The sequence below is a fragment of the Calidris pugnax genome, unplaced genomic scaffold (genome assembly GCF_001431845.1).
Source record: "Calidris pugnax isolate Ruff unplaced genomic scaffold, ASM143184v1 scaffold141, whole genome shotgun sequence".
NCBI lineage: Eukaryota > Metazoa > Chordata > Aves > Charadriiformes > Scolopacidae > Calidris > Calidris pugnax.
The window spans coordinates 1,855,302-1,874,856 of record NW_015090902.1 but is presented as its reverse complement, the minus strand read 5'-3'; the positions used below and the strand labels follow the sequence as shown (position 1 = coordinate 1,874,856).

At 39.4% G+C, this 19,555-nt stretch overlaps 1 long non-coding RNA gene across 1 annotated transcript; it reads left to right on the top strand.

Moving 5' to 3' along the window:
- The first annotated feature begins 551 nt into the window (after nt 1-551).
- On the top strand, nt 552-19,118 carry LOC106892050. The gene is made up of 3 exons (XR_001412814.1): nt 552-594; nt 5,970-6,069; nt 18,824-19,118. It is a non-coding gene; the product is annotated as an uncharacterized LOC106892050 (long non-coding RNA).
- The last annotated feature ends 437 nt before the right edge of the window (nt 19,119-19,555 follow it).

Sequence of the window (19,555 nt, the reverse complement as noted above, 5' to 3'; positions counted from 1 at the left end):
ATTTCTGTTACCCTTTAAGTGTGTCCTCCAAAGTTACCATGACAGAAAGGTATTTGCATTTATACCCTATTTCAGCTTCTACACCATAGAAACTATCTGATATTTTTTCTTCTTTCTCCCAGCTGGCTTGCATTTACACTCACTGTGTTTCTTGAAATGTACTGTTGTGGATCTCTATTTTTCATTATGACAGAGGGAAGCTGATCTCTCAAAGTCAGATTCTGCATCTGAGCAAAAAGCTGGCAATTGTCACACTTCCTCAATTCACCAGGTCTTTGGCATGGTGGCAGAGCAATTCTGAACACTGCCTCGCAAACATACATTATTTCCCAGTGCCTCATCAGCTGGATCACACACAGAATACAAATTAATGGTAAATGCCAATCAACGCTGGTTTATGGTCCCCCATGCTGCCATTGTTGTTCCTCTGTGCTCTTATTGGATTTTCATGTCCAACTGTATGTTCACCCACATTTTGCTTCATTCCCTTTGCATGAATGAGTAATGAAGGCATTTCTATTTTTAAATCTGGCAGCTCTGCTATGCACTGACTCCTGTGTAAAAGTTCCATGGGAAAAATCGAAGAGTGGCTGTGTAAGTTGTTTTTCTTCTTTTTTTTCCTTCTTTTTATGATTACGGTTCTATCTGTGCAATACATAACTAGCTTATCCTATGGACAAAAAGTCATTTATTTATGCAGAGGTAATGCACTGAGATGATTAAGTTTTGCCCCAAATCTTTTACTATGAATTATATTTAAATTCTCATCAGTTCTTCCCCCCTCTTCAAGGTAACAGAGTAGAATTTATGAATACATAAAAGAAAGATATTAAACCAGGTTAGTCAGCAATTATTCAGGAAAAAAACCCCTCTCGGCTAGCCTTATTCTTTTTAAACCTTTCTATGCAACCATTGTTTGTTAAAAGTGATAAAAAGTAGCTGAGCTCAATTTTATTTCATTTTGAGAACCATATAAATCTTCTTTCCTTATACAACAGGACTCAAGTAGCAGGCAGAGACATTAAAAAATGTTATTTGCTGATTCCCTTCAATACCATTCTCTTAGATATTTGAGTTTACAATCGGTGGAATCTGTGGTATTTATCCTAACCCTTGACAGTTTTACTGAAACTTATGGCCTCCAGTGGACTGAATCTCAGTACAAGACACAGAGGTCCTATAGCTGTTCTCTAAGTGCTGTATGTGCTTCCATAGTGTAAGGCTAAGCTCTGAGACATCATCTACCTGGAGTTTCACCAATCATAAAAATCCTTATTGTAAAACAGGTCAGACATCTGACAGGCAAACATTATTTTATTTGGATTTTGATCAGAGTCTGGATCACATATTCATTAGTCATCCTCTTTTAAGCTATTGAACTCAAGAAATCTGCATGGAAGTCAGTAAAAAAGAGGCAAGAAACCTTCGCTTCTGAAGAGCTGCTTTGCATAGAGGGAGAAGTTGTTTAAGGCTGGGAGAAAACAGGCTTGTAATCAAAGCAACAGTCACAGAGATCTGTTTGTATCCAATCTAGCCTAATCCTGCCTGCACTCCACTGGCAGAAATGCAGACCAGTTGGACAGTGTGTTACGAAGCTTTGTTGTTTCCTATGAAGAACAAAAGATTCTGTGCAACTCCTTAACCTGCTGTTTCTGAAGGTGTGAAGGCTGTTCTTCTCAAACCAGTGCTAAGTGTCAGCAGAGTGAATTGGAGTTGCATTAAGAATAGAGAGAACTACTGTTCTTATTGAAAACAAGACCTCAAAGTGACCCCCAGGAATACAATCACTCCAAGAGCAACCAGTTCAAACATCATAAACAGCCAATGCACATTTTCAGTTGTGAAAAATTAAGTTTTTAAGCACCAGGAAAACATCTTTCCTCAGGAACTGTTCTGGAAAAACTGCAACCAAAGAGATCTTCATTTACAACAACTGTTCAGGATGGAATGTATTTAAATTGCCCACACAGCAAATTTGCAGTCCTGGAGCTATACAAAATTATTCAGCCTTTTTTATCTTTAATTCTTTATCTCAAAGGCTTGCCTATTCTATTTTGAAATTATTTTTGCAGCTAAGAAGGAGAGGAGCTTGTTCGGCTGAATTAGTAACTCAGATGATTTCTGCATGTAAATGTTCAACGTATATTTTTCTGATGCATGCTGCCCTAGCCATTTCCTGGAACTGTGGCTGGAAACAGCCTTTTTATTGCTCATTTCTCACTGCTAAAACTCAATGAAATTCAATTATCACAAAAACAGTCAGTAGGCTTCAATTTTGCGTGTCCTGTTACTTTTTAAATTTGGAGTGCCTCCCGATTGCTGTCACAGCTATTGCATTGTCTAAATCAATTGCCATGGCATGCTCACTAAATTGAGAAATGTTGTTGTGAATGCATAAGAGGTCTCAAGTATCAACAGAACCAGATACAAACAGGGAGAAAATAAAAGGTAGGGGAATTTTTCATCTGCTACAAAACTTTATTCCTTTGTCTGATTTCCTTTGAGGATTCACCAAGGGACAAATAATACTTCACCCTTTCTGCCTGCATGTTTGTTTCAAAACTTCTTAAGCAGACACGAGTGCTGCTAAAGCAGCGATTCAAAGACAAATGGTTACAAGTGGAAATTTTATGGCTTCAGGCCTGTAAATTCTTTTTCAAACTCAAATATTGTGCTTTTTTCCAGAGTTTATTTACAGAGATATGTACTTAAGGCCAGATTGTGTCTTGCATATTCAGGTGTTTCTGGGAAAGCAAAAACTGCAAGACTGGCCATGGACTGGGGGACTATTTCCACTCTATTATAGTATTGAGATAGCTGAGGAAAAAGCTCTGATCTTCCTATACACCTTTACATAAAGGAGGAGTAAAGCATTTCACCTCACTGAGGACATTGCACTTCAGCCGAGCAGCTGTGGAAGTGCTCTCTATCCCTCTGGCTTTAGTGGAGAAAAGCCCAAAGTGGGCACAAACTGCCGGGCCAAAATCACAAGCTCTTGTTGCCATTTATCGGCTTTAAGAGCATATAAGGCATTCCAAGTAGCAGCTCAGTGCATTTGAAACTAGAATTCAGTTTCCACAGTTACGTACACCTACGACTTTGACTCAGTCACACGGCAAGAGGAAAATTAATGCAGGTGTAAATAAGAGAATTTGTTAAAAACTACAAAAGATGGGGACCTTGTGCATTTGGAGAGAAACACCCTCAGCTTCCTCAGTACAGCACAGAGGAAAACAAATACAATGTCTCTCATCCAAAAGTATAACTCCTGTGTAGATCAGATGAATTGCACCCAAAGAGGGCTCATTTCTTTCCAGTGACTCTGAAGGGCAAATCTTCAATATAAAGATGCAGAATTACCTAACTGAAATCTTGTTATATTGGAGTTAGGTTGAAATATTTCACAGTATTTCAAGATTATAAACTCTTCATCTATATCCTTCATGTTTGACTGAAAAATTTGTGTTCTTGATTATGAGGTTCTATCGTCACATTTAAATTTATAGATTGCAGTTGAACTTGTTCCTGTTAAAACTGAGTCCATATTGCACTTTCTTCTCTATAAGCAAATCCACAGATCCAGTATGAGCATCAGGCCTCGTACCCTTACATCTATGAATTCCTGATTAAGGATTAACTAATGTTTTGTTGTTTTTTTTTTTTGAAAACTCCACCATAAGTTAGAGAAAGGACCTGGCTAGGACGTGTAAGAGAAAAGAAGCCTTTTGTCTTCTATGAATTTGGTCATCTAGGTCCCCCCCAAAAGGCAGTTCACCCTTGCTCAGTACAATTTTAATAGTTTTCCAGTTCTGTATCTCATAGATTCAATTACTTGAGCATATTCTATTCCTGACATTTTCAGAGTTTAGCAGGATTTTCAATGCAGTTGCAGCTGTGGGCTGCTGCAGGCAGGAGCAGAAACCTTCAGTGTAAGTAAGGGCAAGGAGACCCTCTTCCTTACGTTGTCAACCAGTTGCCTTCAGGGCTGTTGGATTTAGGAGGACCCTGCCCCATTTAAATTCAGAAGGACATCAGTGGGACTTGAAGAGGGTAGATAGGGACAATTATTGTAGACTGAGAGAGTGAAAAAGAAGGAAGCTGGGACTAGCAACTGAGGTGGAGGGAGGAGGGTCCAAAAGAGTAATGTGGATCCTGGTCTGTGAATGTGAAGCTGAGGCAGAGGTTGACTGACAAGTTGGAGTGGAAAGGTTGGAGAAGGAATCAGAGAGAGTGAGTGATGATGTGTGGAAATAAAAATAAATTAAAAAAAACCCAAACAACAAAAAGGAAACCAACCAACCAAAAAAACCCCAACAAACAAACCCCAAACCAAACCCCAGCAGGTAGAAATAAGAGGTAAGACATACTTTATGAAGGAAAAGAGACTTTAAATGGTTAGATAAAAATGGGAACAGGAAGCCAACATGGCCAAGTGACACAAAGAGTAGTAGAGGCACAGTATAAAAAAATTGCTTACACTGCAAGTAAATTGAAAGGAAGCTTTTGCTGACAAGACCATATTCCTCTGTTATAGTATAAAGCTTGCAATATTCAAGTCTCACCTTTCCTCTGCTATCAGAACTTATTTTCTAGTTAGCGCCCAAGAAATCTGCCATAATTCCCTCATTTTGAAGAAGTGTCTCCGCAGTAGAGATAATAATTCTAACTGTGCTGGTGAAGAGTTGATACATGATCACACATAGAACATGGCACATAAAAAAATCTTAAAAGAAGTTTATTTTGGTTGCAAAGTCAAGTTCTCAGATTTTAAGAAATGTCAGGATTGAGATTGCCTGTGAAACTCTCATTATTTTCAATTGACAAGCAGTCGTGGCTTGATTACTAGTGATTTCTTCTGCAAGGTTCCTGCATAATATAGCATACTGAGTAGATTTGCTCTGATATGGGTTAAGGTCATTCAAGGAAAGACAATTGTTTTCTGTAGGATGCCTTCTTCAAAAGGTGAAATACTAGAATGTGGTAGTTTGTGAATTAGATAAATGGTAAGAGGGAAAGCAAAAAGTTAGGCCTCAATTAAAATAAATTAAATCTTCCAGGACAACTGGACTCTGTCCCCAATTCTGAGGGACAGAGCTCCTCACTAAGTCTGGAAAATTCATATAAACCAGAATTAGTGCTAGACCTTACTAACCATGATTTTCTGAGACTGAATATTCATTACTGTAAATACCTCTGGTTTTGATTTGTCAGTTCCTAACATTGATAGCCCCAAACCTCACATGGCAGACATTAGAAAATCATTCACAAAATATTCCAGTCTCACAAACTATAATGGCAAGTGCTATTGAAAAGACCAAGAGGAAAATAAGCTTGTCTTAAGAAAAGGGTTTGAATCATGAGTATTATTAGGGTGCAGATTATAAAACAATGAAGAGAAAATACAAGATTGAATAACTGTCGTGAAGCAGCATTTGTCTCAGAGGAATGAAAAATACTGTATTAAAAATATAATTTATGAAATAGTAATTAATAGTAAAAGAGGCTGACTTAAGTTTACACTGGAATTTCTTAACTTTTCCAGGCTTTCAACCTCAGTAGTGAACTTTTAGCTTTGTTGTATGTTCTTTAGAAGCATATTACTTTTTTTTTTTAGAAATTTAAGAAATTTTACCTTTAAATTACACAAAGCAATTTACCCACATTTCCTGTTTATTCTTTCTTATCTTCTTGTGCCAAAATTGCTGTCAGTGTTGCAAAGAGTAAAACAGCCAAAGCAGTGTTCCTGGGCGGGTTTAGTCCAATGTATGTGAATTCATTTTCAGTAAAATATCTCAAGTATAGCACTGAAGTATTGTAGCTCTTCTGCTTCTTTGTTTGTACCCAGCCCATTCATTTCCACATTGCGTGGTGCTGTAGAATATGGAAACATCAACACATAAATTCTGGTTCTTAGGGACCTTCTCGGAAAATGTGGAAAATAACATATTTCTAGTTCTCCTGTATTCCAGGCTCAAGAATCTCTAGGCTTGTGTTACAGTAGCCATGTCTCTACCCTCACTAGTCCTTACAGTGGGGACAGCTGGAGCAGAGATCAGCAGGAAATCTCAGGTAGGGAAGCTAAACTTCTGCTGCGTTTCTGGAATGAGACAAAAGAGGCTCTGTGTGGGGTACACTCTGTCTGCTTGTGTTAGTGCGATTCTGGTACACCAGGGTGAATGAGAAGCCCACTGATTTTAGATACTGGGAAGAATTCGCTGTGATTGCATAGGTTTTTAGCAGCAGTTTCTAAAACCAGTGGTAAGCCCTGGGGTTGGGAATGAACTTTAAGCTATTTCTGTGAGTACTTGTAAATAACCTTAGTGGGTGTCCATGTAATGCCTTGTGTAATCAACTGTGAAGAAGTCTCAAGTTTTGTCTTCCAGTCCTTCTAGCTTTACAGAGGTTCGGGTGTGTATAAAGCTTCTCAGCAATCACACAGGGTGACAGAATTTCCCTGAAAGGCAGGTGGTGTAATGAACATCACTAGTCTGTCATCTCCCAGAGGGTCAAAAGGACAGAGATTCATCAAAACTGCACTGTAGAACTTGTGGAGTTTAAAAAGATAGACGCCCTATTTCTTTAGACGTTAAATATATAATGTTTATAGGCATGACTCTTATTAAAGCCTTATTTCAATAGAAAGATTTTCCGTCTTTCTACCAGCTTTCCATCTAAGGAAGCCTAAAAGGTGGTATTTTCTGCCACCTTCCCTTCCCTCTCCGCCCTTACCCTGCTGCTCTGTCTGCTTCACATCCCCTGGCAGAGATGGAGCTGTTGCACTGCTAGCCCCTCATTGTACCTGCATGTAGCCTGCATGTACAATTTCCATGAAGTCACAAGGAAAAGGACAAGGCTCAGAGTGATGGATGAGAAGATTATGAAGAAACAGAATTCCTTTAATGAACTGCAAGTCTTTATATGCCAGTTTCTCAAATAGGCTTGTGCACCGTTGCATGTACTGGTTCAAAAACGTGGCCTAATTCATTTTCTCTGTGGCTGTTAGTGATGTGACGTCCTGTAATTACCAGGGGAATAACTCACAGAGGTAGTCTTTTGGGGTGTGTGAATATATGTTCCTGATCGAATCACCATGCACGTGGCCTGTCAAGTAAAAGTGCCTGGAAACCTAAGAGGTGTCATATGTTTGTTTTGTTAAGTGTAGTAAAGATGAAGGCAGACTTGGAAAGCCAAGGTTGTCGAGTACTAAAAGTGAACGCCTTATTTTGTGAGGACATTTCCTATTTCTTTAAAACCCTGTGAATATTCAAAGTTGAGAGATTGATCTCTCAATCAGATCAAAATGATGTGATGTTTTTTAGTACTCTGACTAAGGGAAGATGTCTTTTATGAGGGCTTGTGTCTTTCTGTTGATTTTACATCTTCAGCTGTTGGAACCGAAATAGTAAAGTAGGTATTTTGGAAGAGTGTGCCATTAGTATTGCCACTGGGACAGAAGCTGTAGAAAAGCCAGTCTCAAATCCACATCACGTCTGCATCCAGTCCTAGGTAACAATGCCCATACAGCACTTTCTTGGCATCTACACATGGTCAAGTGCTTGTGACCTTTCCTTCCAGACACAGATCTAGCTTCTATTACCCCTGCTTGAGATAAAATCATTTTTGGTTTTCTCCATATGTTCAAAGACGAACTCTCTATCCTTTAAATAGTACAGTTACAGTCATCTCTTTGCTAGCAGGTGCAAGAATTACTGGGTCATTATTCAGAACATATCCTCCTGTACCTGCTTTGGGACATGCAGCAGTCCTGGCTGCCCCTTAAACAGCTGTGTGAAGGATATAGCACAAACTAGGCTACAGGGTCCTTTCTTAATACTGGAGTTCATATGCTTTAGTAAGGATGTACAGGTATAAGAAATGAATCTCAACACAAATGCACTGCATCTAGATAGATCAGATACTTAAATATTCCACAAATAATTGCAGCCATAAACATATGCATCTGCTGTGCTACTGTATTTCTCCTGTTTTACTTGGATTACGGGGAAAGACAAAAGGAAAAAAATGAAGCGGTTTTATGTAGCTTTTTTAAACTTTTAAAACAACCCCCAGAATGACCACATACAGGTAGCAGATTAATAACGGTTACTTATTTGGGTTAGCATGACTGCTTCTTCTATAGTCTAACAAGCTGACTGCTGTGTGATGTGCAGGGGGGTCCTCCCTTATTTAGGTAAGAGTTTCCAGTGTTAATGGCTAGCTACAGTAACTGAGATGTAAATGACCCTGAATGATTAGCAACAGGGTTTTGGAGAACCCTGGGCAAAGGAGATCCTATCAGATGAGTTAACTTCTAGCATTTACAGGCATGTGGCAGCCTGGGGAAAGTCTAGTCCTTTTATCTGGCACACTGGAGGGCAGCTGAAAGGAATCAGATCTCCTTTGTGTAACAATAAGTGCCCTGTTGTGCAAAGCCAATGAGCTGAAAGGAAGAGAGCAAGAAAGGGCTAAGAAACACTGCAGAGAGGCTCCATTGTTAACTACTTGTCCATCTAGTGTTTTGAAAGGGCATCTAGGTAGGAGAATTATACACACTACTCAGACTTGAGGATTACATCACCCCACACGGCTTTCCTTTGTGTCCAAGCTGCATTTCTCACCTTCATGGCAATTCAGATCCTATTAGAAGGTGTATTTTGAAGATTATTCCCCTCAGTCAGTTTCTGTCTGCCTTGTTACTTGTTGGACAGCTTCAAGACGCAAACCTCAGTTCTTACAATGGCATCTTTTCTAGTAAATTGTCCTATACAAAGTGTTCACATGCGTATAAATTACATAGGCTTGTAAGGTACTCTTGGAAGGGATTAATTTTATGAATGGAGGATAATGGCATTTAACTTGTGTGTTATCCCAAGGGTCTCTAATGTAACAAGGAAACTGCTGATTGATGTAACTTGTCCTGAAGCAAAACAACTCAGTTATGTAGGTGTTGTCTAGAGCTCAGCAAAATCACAAGAGATCCTAACGCTGCATATTTTGGCTTCAGTTCACTAGCAGTAAGCCTTTTTTTTTCTGGCATGAAAAGTGCAAAAAAATCTATTTGATGCTTTTTATAGCATACTTTTCTTGAAACTTATGGTAGATACATGTCTCTTGTAGTTTATGTGGTGTCTAGTGACAACTGAATATGTATCTCTGTAGTCAGGAGTTCAAGTCTCCTTCCTCTAGCTACCTAAAGCAGGTAATAATCAGTAAGACTGCTAACACCTACAAAAGTTATCAGTGTTTTCTTTGTAAGATAGTCATCCAGAAGTGCCAGTTAAGGTATAAATTAAAAATTCTGAATAAGAAGTAAGCATATTTTGACCATTTGAAAGAGGTAAATAAAGAGATACAAGTGTCTCTTATTCCTGATGAGAAGATGGAAAGATGTCTCTTTGTGACCAGTCCTATGCTATCATCTGTCTGTTCCTGTCCCATCCAACACAGCAGCCTTCTGATGGCTGTTCCCTCCCTGGTGCCAGGTACTGAGCCACTCAGTTTTTCACCTAGTATTCGTAAAAAAAAATGAAATCTTTTTCTGCGCCCAATTCTCTCTTTGATTTGTCCACACACCACACTCTACCAATAGATACTTCAGCATGTGTTTCTCCGTCAGTGTACCCCTCCCTGAAGTTAATAAAAACTGAGGACTCTTGCAAACTCCACAAGGAAAAAGCTTCAGCAGAAGTCTGCTGCAAGATCTCACACATGGTCAGAGAAACATTAAGTGAGAAATACATCCCTTGAATTCTCAGCATCTTTTCATAACAGAGATTCCTGTACCTCCTGTTCTGCTTTTTGAATTCTTTTGTTTCAGCCCTAGGCTCCAGAGAGAGTGCTGGCAAAGCTAATGAAAGGAAGGGCAGTGGGATGTATGCTAAAGCATACTAACACTCTATTCTACAATTCTTAATAGACTACCTTGTAGCACTAGGGAAGTTAATCAAGGACTAATATACCAGGTGATAGGAAACTAAACTATAATGAGAATGGGTCTCTGATCACCACAGTTTCAGCTAAGAAATCACTGCTGTGTACAGAATGGTCAATAACAGACAGAGAAACTTCTGTTCTCTGCTTACGAAAATTGCAACCAGCAGTTGTACAATCTTTAGTTGGCTTCTGAAAATCAAAGAATAGTATTTCTTTTTTCAGGAAAGAGCATCTACTTCTTGCTTATTAGACTAATCAGTACTTCTCTGCTGCTACCAAAACTGTGTTTAGCTTAGCTTCTGTTTTTCCTTTCCTAGAGCCATAAGTACCAGCGAGCTGGCATGCTAGTCAAACTGCTTCCATACTGGAACTGAAAGACAACTCCTTTGGGGTACCTTGCCAAATCTTTAAACTTTAATTGACAGCTGCTCTTGCTGTAACATATCTTTAGTTGCTAAACTGTGTGTGTTTCCTTGATCCACCTGGTTCTCAGAACTGACTCTCAACAGCCAATAAACCATGAAAAATGGAAAAAAACCCCAAGGGTTACAAATTCCTCATCCTAGAGGGAGACAGACTTAAATTGCAGTTGCAGTCTGATACTGGTGTTGCAACCAGCTTAAACTATTTTCTACTTTTATAAAACCTCAGTGGGGTGAAAAAAATAGAAACTTTGCTATCAACTGGTTAGTAATTCCCAATTAAAAACAATTTAATGAGTTTAATCTCTCTACCTTTCTTTATCAATTTCTGGATAAATTAAAGGTTCCTGACTGCCTTTACTACGAGAAATTATTTGCAAATACAATTAAGCTCTTGATAATGTATAGTCATAACTCAGCTGTGTCACTTAATAGTGAATGGTAGATCAGCAAAATAATAGGTGATCACTATAGTACCTTGATTAACTAGGCATGTAAACTTTTCAAATATCTTGCTTAATTTTTGAAATTTTTGTTTCTCGATATTTGTGGAAAGCCTGGTTTTTAGATTAAAATTAAATTTTAGATTAAAATTAAAGATTAAACCAGGTGAAAATGAAAGAAAGAGTCCTCCTAAAACTTCAGCTGCGGCACCTAAATTTCTGTAGCTAAGCTTTGTGTCCAGTGTCACTACACCAGTCCTACCTCCGTGTCCTGATCATCCTGAAGATCTCCTGGACACTTGGGAGCCCCCCAGTGCACTCCCTCCACCTGTAGTCCAACTGGCAATTCCAGTTCAAAATCTAGCTGAGGCAGATATCCCTGTAATTACACTGATGATGCTAGACACCCTACCTTATACCCATGTGGTGCAGAGTTACAAGTAAATCCAGACTGGGAGTATTATAATGTCTCTCAAACTGGTTGCACTGTCACCTTGCTTGTCAACAATACTCCTTTTGAAGTCCTAATTGATACTGGAGTTTCTTTCTCCAATTTGTTTTGAAACCAAATGATAAGATAATTAATACTGTGGGGGGTTGGTGGAAACATTATCCCTCATGCTGTATCTGGACCAACGCACTTGCTCCTCTCCCACTGAGTGAGGAGTCCTCCTCAGTCCAGCTTCCCCTGTGAACCTGCTGGGAATGGATCTGTTGTGCAAATTAGGACCCACAACTTACAGCTCCCAAGATGGTGTATAGTTATAGTTGGGCATTCCACATCATCAGACCAGAAATCTGGTCACACTTCTTACTGCTGAAGGTCTACAGTCTGAAGGCACCTCCACTGACTTGGACCTCTTTTCACAGGTTTCTTCCAAACTGTGGGCTTCCCATTCTGTTGATGTGAGAGGATTCTTAGCAGCTGAAACAGTAAAAATTAAGTGCAAAAGCAATCAGGTGTTCCCAGTAGTTCCTCAACATCCACTTGCTTGGGAAGCTGAGAACGGCATCTCCCTCATCGTCCTCTCCTTGAAGGAGCAAGGTGTCTTAATACCAACCAAATCACTCTTTAACACACTCATTTCACCAGTAAAGAAAGAGGTGAAATTTGATGAAAAAGAAGACAAATCTGGAGGTTTGTCCAAGATTTGCAAAAAATCAACACTTTTATTATTCTGAGTCACACAATCATTCCTAACCTTGAGAGTATTCCAACCTCCATCCCTGCAGAGGCTACTCATTTTGCTGTTATTGACCTATGTTCTGCCACCTTTTCTATCCTTTAATACCTCAATTCACAATTTCTGTTTGCTTTTATTTACCAAGGACAAAGTACACCTAGACCAGACTTCCCTAAGGGTACTGTGAGATCCTTACTGTTTTCTCTCAGTGCTTAAAACGAGACCTAGATTCTGTTACTCTCCAAAATACCTCAGTCTTGGTATAGTATGTGGGCAATCTTCTTGTAGCTTCCTCCTCTTTGGAGGCTTACCAAGAGGGCACACTCCATCTACTGTGTGCCTTGGCCAATAAAGGGCACAAAGCATCCCAAAAGAAGCTGCAATCCTGCAAGAAGGAGATTGAGTACTGTTTCAGAGGAGAAAGCCAACCGACTCCAGAATCTGCTGTTTTATCAATTCAACCCAGACCTCACCCTCCCTATAGACAGCTGTTTCATGAGGCAAACTAGTTGCAGGATGTGCTGTTTGCTCCCAGTTCAAAATTCTCAAGACATTTTCCTTCCCTACAGTTTCAAGCGAACAGCCTGCTGAGCTTGCTGCACTCACCCAAGCATATACCCTCGCATTGGGAAAAAGTGTAAATGTCTGTACTGATTCACAGTATGCATTTAGGGTTTGTAATTCTACAGGTCAGATCTGGAAATGCTGAGGATTTATTACCTCCTCTGGAGCCTGCTTTTCCACGGACCCCTCATCTTGGAGTTACTATACGCTATTATGCTCACTGCTACTATCTCAGTGATGCATTGTTCTCACACAAGTGCATTAGATGAAGTAAGCCTTGGCAATGCATATGCTGATGCTGCTGCTACAGCCAAGCGAGCTGCCCTTGAGGGTTCTCCAGCAACATTTTTAAACATTGCAGCTCTTAACCCCGACCTCTCCATTTCTATTGAATACCTGACCAAATGACAAAAACTAGCTTCAGAAGGAAAGAGCTCGTGGCTTCACTCCGGCTGTGCATTACACTTGGATCATGTATGGAGATCTCATGACGGCAGACTCATAGCTCCCCTCTCTTTGATTCCTATTCTTGCATATGCAGCCTGTTGATTGGCCACTTGTACAAAAGGGGAGTTCCATCATGCAGGTCTTCACAGGTCCAAGATTTACTTACTGTATCAACTCATGTGCCATGCCATGACCTGAAAGATTGTGTCCTGCTAAAGGACTTCAGATGAAACATGCTCTGTCACCACATTAGGCTGCCTCTAATGGCCCACACAGTGGTGAAGGCTGCAAAAAGTCCCTGGATCTATGTCCCCTGTTGTTGGAAGTGGCAGTGCCAGAAGAGTAACAATTTGGTACAACTGCACATAAATTCGGTTGCAGCTAGGGCAGGAAGAGTCACAGTATTGACTTGCAACACCATGATTGGTGCTGGTGCAAGTGTACGTAAGGGATCGGCTTGTGCCACCTATTTGCACCCTGCCTGTTGAACCACTATGGTGGAGGGGCTCTGCCCAATGCATCGCTCACTAAATCTCTTTATACTCAAACATAAACATGTGTTTAATTTGCCTCAAGTGGTATGACAAAAAAATCCCCAACATTTGCAATTAAAATAAAAACCCCTTGCCTCTACTATATATTGCTGATTGACCTGGAAATGATTCTTTGATGAGCTTTAGAGAGCTCCTTCCTCTGAATGATGGTGAAATAGTATCAAATTCTCTAAGACTAAGCTGATGTCATATGACTGAGTGCCAGCAATATTTTTGGGGCCAAATTTCCAGACATTGCACTCAAAGCTCTAATGAGTATGGAAAGGTGTAACAAGAATGGTTTATTGAAAGGCTACAATAAAAGTCTGTTCCCAGGCCTTATGGGACCACTGCCCAGTGCACATCCTCAAGCTGTCTTGATAATTCTTTATCGGCCCTCATTGCTCTAAGTTTATCTTCTTCCATATGGCAGAAGAGAAAGTCTGCATACTCTGTCTCTGCACTAGTCCTTAACACCACATAGTCTCACCACTTTGGATCATGCAAGGTGCCATGTTCTGCCAGTTTTCTGGAGTACATCCCCGAGAGAGTGATCGCGGAGAGGAAATCTTCCTGCACAACAGAAAAATCACAGGCCAGGCTCTCACTATCAGAATTGGGTATTGTCTTACTGATCAGCCACTTAACTGCGAACCTGGTCAGAGCACAGCTCTCAGAACCACATAGAAAGTGGTTCTGCTTTGGGCAAAGTGGGCAAAGCTTATGCTTGCTCTCTTCTTTTGTCCTGCTGTCCCTGCTCACATTGCTAGGCTCAAGTCGCTTTCATAAACTTTCTAGACAAGCACAGAGAGGACATGCACATGTGAACTAAAAGAGAGCTAAAAAAGAAGAAGAAGAGGGCTCCATGGCTAGGAATTTATTCAGTGGGCAACTGGTCACAATTTAACCTCTCTCTCTTTCCTGAGAGACTATTCTTGCTGCTCTCTCTAAAAATGGCAGACAGGTTATTTTCCAGAGTCCATTTCAATGTTCCCAATCCCATGTTCAAGGAACCCTTAGATTCCCCATTTCATAAATTGAATAATTCTGAAGAGAGAAGTTCTTGTCTGTGTCAATAGCCATTTTTCCAAACAAATGCTTCCAAGACAAAAGAAACAGCATAATCTTCAGAAGTGCTCTTGATGCTGTAAAGAGTCTGGGAGCATCTTCTTTTCTGCTTTGAATAGCTGGAGTTCAAAGGATCTGCAGATGATTCATTCATTGTGTTCAGTACATGTATTTGAGAAAAAAAAAAATTAGTTGGGCCACCTCCAAATTAGACTCTGCAACAGATCCAGCCTTCAGAAAGGAATATCCTTTGATGCTAGCTCTCTGTGGAAAATTCTGTCCAGGGGAAGAACTGCCTAAATTCCTGGTCAGACAGTCCACTAATTTGATATAGAGACCAAATTGGAAGGATGTTTCTTTTTGATTCGGCTCTGTATTTTTCAGAATAATTTCTGGTCTCAGAGGGACAAATTCTTTGGGGGCCTTTATGAAATGCAGAAAACATTCTTAGACCACCTTTTTTTTTTTTGGTGGGGTACTCCAGGATGAGCCAGCAGAAGGACAAGATACTTTTTGCAGTATCTTGTGTGACTTCTGGAATGTTAGAGGGAATTGATGTCAGGGGACTACTGCTTGGGGGTACTTGCTCCGAGGATCTATTTTTGCACATAGATTGAATGTATTATAAGAGAAAAAGAAAAGTACTGGAAACAGATAATTTTTTTGTTTGTTTTTCCCATGATAAAGTGTATGTCATGTAGTGGCAAGTATGCCATCTTTTGACTTAGTTCCCTGGGAAAGAAGACTTGCTGCTCTCAAATTCACACTGGATTTTTCAGCTCCTCCCTGGAATGTACCAATCTCTGAGTACTTTGGAGTACTGTCCTTTTCTGCCATTCCTGTTGGTTCCTTTCAAAGCTGTGGGTATGTGGGTCCTCTTGCAACTAGGAAGAAGAGTTGTCCACAGAACATGCTAGTAAGTCTTGACACTGGGTTCTTTAGGCAGCAATGAATATCCTGTTCTTGTTGCACTCAGGTGAACCAGCTGGATGAGGGCTGTATCAGCCTGGCATTTTTTGGCTGAAAGACTCTGATGCAGACAGGCACTGAAAGACACACATGTAAAGTATTGAGCTTCATTTTGCCTTCTTCCCAGCTTGTGCTAATATGTGCTGGAAAGAAAAGCTGAAAATATTTTACTATTCATTTATTTGGGGTGGGGGGGTGGGGTGGGTGCAGAGGGAGAGTACACAGGGAATACCTGTTGAAGATCAGATAAAGAAAAAAATCACAGTAGAAGAATGAAGATTACTGAAGATTTTATGGGAGTTTATTGGATATCACTCCCATCTCACATTCCTCTAAAACGTTCCTAGGGCTTGCAATATGTATGTGGAAGACATGCCCCAGTCTGGGACTTTTGGAGGCAACCTGATGTAACTATTATGCTGGAATTCATGTTAAATTTGAAATAGCTAAATTCAGGCACATGTATGTGAGTGTTTATGTGTGTGATGAGTGTTTAAATTCCCATGTTATGCTATAAAGATGTAGTCAGTATACCCAATGGGTCCTAGGGAGCTGTTTAGGCAACCAGACCCTAGGGAGGGGATGCAATTACCTAAGTACAGATGCCTATTGTCAATTAAGATATTGCAAGTTATTTAAACAAATACATGGGGCTTCCAGATATGACACAGATGTTATAGAAGTTACTCAGACTTACCAATTTTCTACTGAGGCCAAGTGGAACAACCTACACTGTCTGGAGTGACACCAGGTCTCCAGAGTGGAGAGTAAAGAGTGTTTCAGTTACCAGGCAGTAGAGGCTTGATGTACTTGTCCACGTGTAGGCATCTAGTGTCATTTGGGATACCCTAAGGTATCATGCTTGTTTACATAAATGCAAGTCCAGATGAGGAGGTGTTCCCAATGTCTTGGACTGTATCTGCCACCTCCAACTGGATATCCAATAGCCCAGGCAGCCTAAGTAGCCAAATGATTTTACATAACTATTTGTGGGCAACTTAGCTGAGCCCATAATATTAAACATTTATAAAAAATATATTTATTTTATTAATAAAAATAATATATTTATAAAAACAAATGTGCAAATACTTTTTTTTTTGGCCATAATTTTAATAACAAGTTATTCTCTTTATATGGTAAAAAGAGAAATCCCTACTTTTCTCCATGTCATGCACACTGGCAAAGACACACACATACTAATAGTTTTCTCCCACCTTTTATCCTGCAGCTCTCATCTTCAATGACTGCAAAAAAGTTTGGAATGTCATTAAAGAAATATCATTATCCAGCTTTAGCATGCCAGCAACTATTCCTACTCTGGGCACAAGTCAGAGGTTGACAAAGTGGTCAGATTCCTCAGATTTCATATAATTTTTTAGATGTCTTTTCTGGTGATTTATTTATTCAGACTGATTCTTTGACACAGATGTTTAATTTTAGCACTTCTATAGCAGTTGTGATTTCCATGGTTGAAGAGAAATCTTAAATCAAATTATTATTCAATGTTTTTAATTAATTTGCTGGTTCTACCTTTTTGGAATAATTGCTTTATTGAAGATATATTGCTTGCAAGAATACAATTTCATTCATGTGCTCATCTCCACAGAGTCGGAATCACAAAAGAGACTGCAGTCTATTCAGCTCTTCATAATTTGACAAATGATTAGTTCTTAAACAATTTGAAATGCTTTCACATTTAAGGCAAGGACCATGGTCTAGAGCTTGCAGTCATGATGCAAGTTCTGGGACTGACTTGCTTCATGATCTTGCACAAGTTACTTTGGTTATGGCAGTGGGAGCAGCAGTGTTTCCCAGGCTCTGTACTGGCATGTGTGCGCTAATTATTTTCTGGGTAACAACTGGGAAAAAATTTAGATGTTTACATCCCTCTATCCCACACCTCTCTTGTACGTGCTGCTAGTGTCCATCCAAAGGAACTTTTGTTAAACAGCACAGATTAAATCATGGTTGACTCTGGCCTTGTCCCTACAGTGGACATAGTACCAATGTCCCAGAAAATGCTGTCATTCACACTTACTCTTTACAGAATCACAGAATCACAGAATCTTAAAGGTTGGAAAGGACCTCTGGGATCACCAAGTTCAACCATACACACACAAAAGATCCCCACAATCTTGGCCACTTTGTTCAAGTGCAGCATTAGAATGCAATTAAATGTCTCATCTGTAAAATGGTAATGATCTACCTTGTCAGGATAACAGGTGTTTGCCACGATAACAGGTGTTTATCACAATTCAGGGTTTCTCCTTGTGTATGTACAGCAATATATACAGCATAGGAGCCACAAGGAAATTTTACTAATTTGATATTAATTCCATTTGGATTTTAATGTCAGTCATTTTAGGATATTAAGATTTTTTGACATTTGATTCAAAAGCATACATTAAAACATGTCACAAACATCTCTATTATAAACAAAACAATTGCAAACTCAGTCATTCAAATAGGAACCTCCAGATTACGACTCTTTTAATCTCTCAGAGAAATAAGATATTTTAATTTGTCTTTTTTCCTTTGTGGGTGTGTAGGTAAGGGAAATACTTTTAAATAACTAAAAGTTCTTTTTCCATTTCTCTTAGCCTGTCTTTTATATTCCATTTAGTGTTAACATGTTTCAGCATTGGATCTCACAACCATGAATATCCTCCTTGCTTTTAATGTAACAATATAGTCACCCTGCTTATAAATAAAAGAAAAGTTTTATTTTATTTACAAGTTACACAGAAGAAAATCACATTCTATGAACAACATCCTTGAAACTCAAATGTAGACCACTTATTCGTATCCCTAAATCCAACAAATTCATGTCCCTTAGATGAGCAAATTATTTTTTATTTCCCTTTTCCTTTTTTTTTTTTTTTTTACCCTAATAGGGATATCTGTCCAATATGGGTAACCCACTATAAAGCATATTAAATTTTTTCTTACTTCATGTACCTCTGTACACAGCACTGGTGTCACATCACACTAAGTGAAGGTATAATACAATTACCTTACTATTGTACAAGTTCTATATGTACACATTCAATTTTATCCTAGATAACAATTATACATTTTATAAAGCTATCTTTTGTCCTTTTATTCAGAAACACTTGACCTTTCCTTCCTATCAAAAAAAATCTTAAATAATCCCAACCCACAAAAAATGACAGAAAATAGAGGTAAGCAGTGAACAAACTGAACGCAGGTATTCATGTATCTCATATTTTTGTCATTACATCTGTCACTGTTTTGTGGAGGAATGGCTGTGTGAAAAGGGGCACGACTTAATTGCGAGGAGCAACCCAGTCTTTGCTGGAGATAAAGGCCTGGAGATGACCGTGAACTCTCCTGGGAAAAGCAGAAGGAAGAAGAAGCAGCTACTTGGTAGATGAGATAAACGGGACCGCATCCAGGAGATGAGAGAATGTTGCTGCGTGTGGACAAGGGGTCTGCACCGATTGTGTGAGCGCTCTGGTCGCGTGAACAGATTGTAAACCAATCGTAGAGCTACCGTTAGCGCGTGCTCTGCTTGCCTGTCTATATATACTTTGTAAAAACATAAATAAAGGGAGAACGATCATACTCATATTGAGGTTACATCGTTACTCCGGGTCCGTCTCCCACTCCCGACACTGTTTGTTGTATTTAGATATCCTTTCAGTGTACTTCTCAGTCCTTGTTGCCATAATAGCAGAATCTTAAACATTTTTTTCTCACAATATTCCTAGAAAATATTGTTCTTATTCAATAGATGGGTATTTCAACCAATAGGATTCCTGTTTCACAGCCTAGAGAACCTTGAAGCTAATCTTGTAAGAGAGACCTAGACTTCTTAATGCCAATTTTGATATTCACTTCCATCATTTTATTACCACTGAGACTGTCAATTCCCTTTTGAACGTCTATCTGTATTTTGTGGACATGTGAATAAGTCTCTAAAGGCCAAACTGCTTGAACACTGAGCTCTGGAGCATCCCCAAGCAGCGTAT